This window comes from Mobula birostris, chromosome 12, assembly GCF_030028105.1.
Source record: "Mobula birostris isolate sMobBir1 chromosome 12, sMobBir1.hap1, whole genome shotgun sequence".
NCBI lineage: Eukaryota > Metazoa > Chordata > Chondrichthyes > Myliobatiformes > Myliobatidae > Mobula > Mobula birostris.
The window spans coordinates 117,569,835-117,572,334 of record NC_092381.1 but is presented as its reverse complement, the minus strand read 5'-3'; positions in this window follow the sequence as shown (position 1 = coordinate 117,572,334).

The following is a 2,500-nucleotide window of genomic DNA, read 5'->3' as shown; positions in this document are numbered from 1 at the left end:
GGCCCAGGGCCTAACGCCGCGCCGGTGAACGCCTCGCCATCCCACCCCGTCGATCGCGCCGGTGAGGTCCGCACCTTCACCGCCTAGGTATATGCGCGTGGGTGTAGCTGCCTTCTCGGGATGGTCGACGGTCGTTCGACCGGCCCCCGTCATCTATGCGCACAGCAGTCCCGTCCGCCGGCGGGAGACTCCGTCAATCGATCGTGGTGCAAACGTGCGAATGCCCAACGTCAATTCCGCCCAAAGCATGAAGCCCTCGGTCGGCAATCGGGCCGCCCCGCGGCAGACCCACCTGCCCACCTCCGGAGATGGTAACGAGCCGAGCACGGAAGTTCGGCGCACGTGTCGAGACCGTCGCTTCCACTCGGCCTCTCCCAAAGGTAGGACCGACCAAGCCGGATCGATCGGGGAACAGAGGTCTAACGCAGACGACACTCGCGAGGGCACCAGCGGCAGGCTTGTCCCTTCTCCGTCTTGGTACACACAATGCCTCTTTGCTTTTCGGATCGATATAAAGCTTTTGCCACCGTCGGTCTGCCGGCCGCCGCCCGCGGTCCGCGCTCAGACTCTGTCTGTCCGCAGCCCCCGCTGCGTTCTTGGACTTTGTCATTTTTTTCGGAAATAGCGAAAAAAAGCTTTTATCATTGTAAGTCGGAGCTCGCCCGGCCTCCCGCTTACTGAGTCACAATTGAGTAAGGCTCACTTAGAACTCTGCACTGTGTCAACCGTACCACTAGTCACCCTGCTAAGTGTGTCTGGAAAACGTGTTCCCGTAAATCTCCGGGAACCCCGCCAATCCCCCCGTACAGAAATTGCATGTGTCAAGTCGGCGGGATGCCTCCCGGAAGTCCTGCCGGGAAGGTCGCACTCTGGCCCCGCCAGGCGGGGCAAATCCGACCCCCATAGTGACTTCCGGGCCTAACTCGTTAACCAGAGCCGCGACAGACCGTGCAACAATGACATGTGTCAAACCGGCGGCACGACGCCCGGAGCTCATGCCGGTCGCGGGGCACCTCGGGCCCGCCCGACGGGGCAGATCCGACCTTCACAGGCTTCCGACGGCAATTGGTTAACCGGCGTGGCGCCGAGGGCACGCGGCTGGCTCGGCGGGCGGCCCTCCGGTAGTGCCGCCGTCGATCGGCCGCCTCGGTCGGCAGGAGGGCCCCGAAGTCGCCTTCATTCTGACTTCCGAGTCGGGACTTAGATTACTTTCGACTCTTCAGCCAAGGTCTCGGATCGACGGCGGGACCTGCGGTTGTCCCTCCGAAAATGCCGCCGCTCGGCCGGCACGGCCCGCCGAATACGTCCCCTTACTGGCTCCCGCCTCGGGACTTTGTCAGAAATTCATTCGGGCAAGGTTTCCATTCGGCGGCCGGAGCACCGGTAGTCAAACGGAAAATGCCGCCCCTCGGCCGGCATGGGCCTGCGAATAGGTCCCGCTGACAGACTTCCGCAATTGGGTATTTGTCCGAAAATCCATACCGGCAATCTTCGGAATCGTGCGGAAAAGCTGCCGCGTGGCCCGGGTTAACCAATTGGGGAGGCCGGTGCCATCTACCGAATACTTCAACAACTCGTGAAAACGGCCTCCCTATATATCTGCAGGAACCCCGCCAATGCCCCCGTACAGAAATTGCATGTGTCAAAGGGGCGGCCGAATCTGACCCCGGCGGCCGAGCCTCTGGAACTCCGGGTCGGCCTCGGCCGGCAAATCCGACCCCCATCCAGACTTCCGGAGCGGACTTGGTTAACGAATTGCCACCGGGCAAATGGTTAACCGACAGATCTTGGAGGCTCGTTACCCAAGCCATCCCCCGCCGGTGCGAAAAGTTAACAATCAGCGGGCGGGCAATTCGTGAACCGAACGGGACCGGGCAATACGTTAACCATTCGGAACCGGGCAATTCGTTAACCAACCTTGTCCTGGCAATGAGTGCACCAACCCGGCCGGACAATTCGTTAACCAAGCTGGCTCTGGCAATTCGTTAACCTACCCGGCCATGGCAATTCGTTAACCAACCTGACCCTGACAATTCGTTAACCAACCCTGTCCTGGCAATGAGTGCACCAACCCGGCCGGACAATTCGGTAACCAACCAGACCCTGGCAATTCGTTAACCAACCAGGACGGGCAATTCGTCAACCAACCCTGTCCTGGCAATGAGTGCACCAACCCGGCCGGACAATTCGGTAACCAACCAGACCCTGGCAATTCGTTAACCAACCAGGACGGGCAATTCGTCAACCAACCCTGTCCTGGCAATGAGTGCACCAACCCGGCCGGACAATTCGGTAACCAACCAGACCCTGGCAATTCGTTAACTAACCTGACCCGGACAATTCGTTAACCAACCAGGACGGGCAATTCGTTAACCAACCAGGCCCGGACAATACTTTAACCACCCTGGTTTTCCAATTCGTGAACCAACTGGGAACGGACAATTCGGTAACCAACCCTGTCCTGGCAATGAGTGCACCAGCCCGGCCGGACAATTCGTTA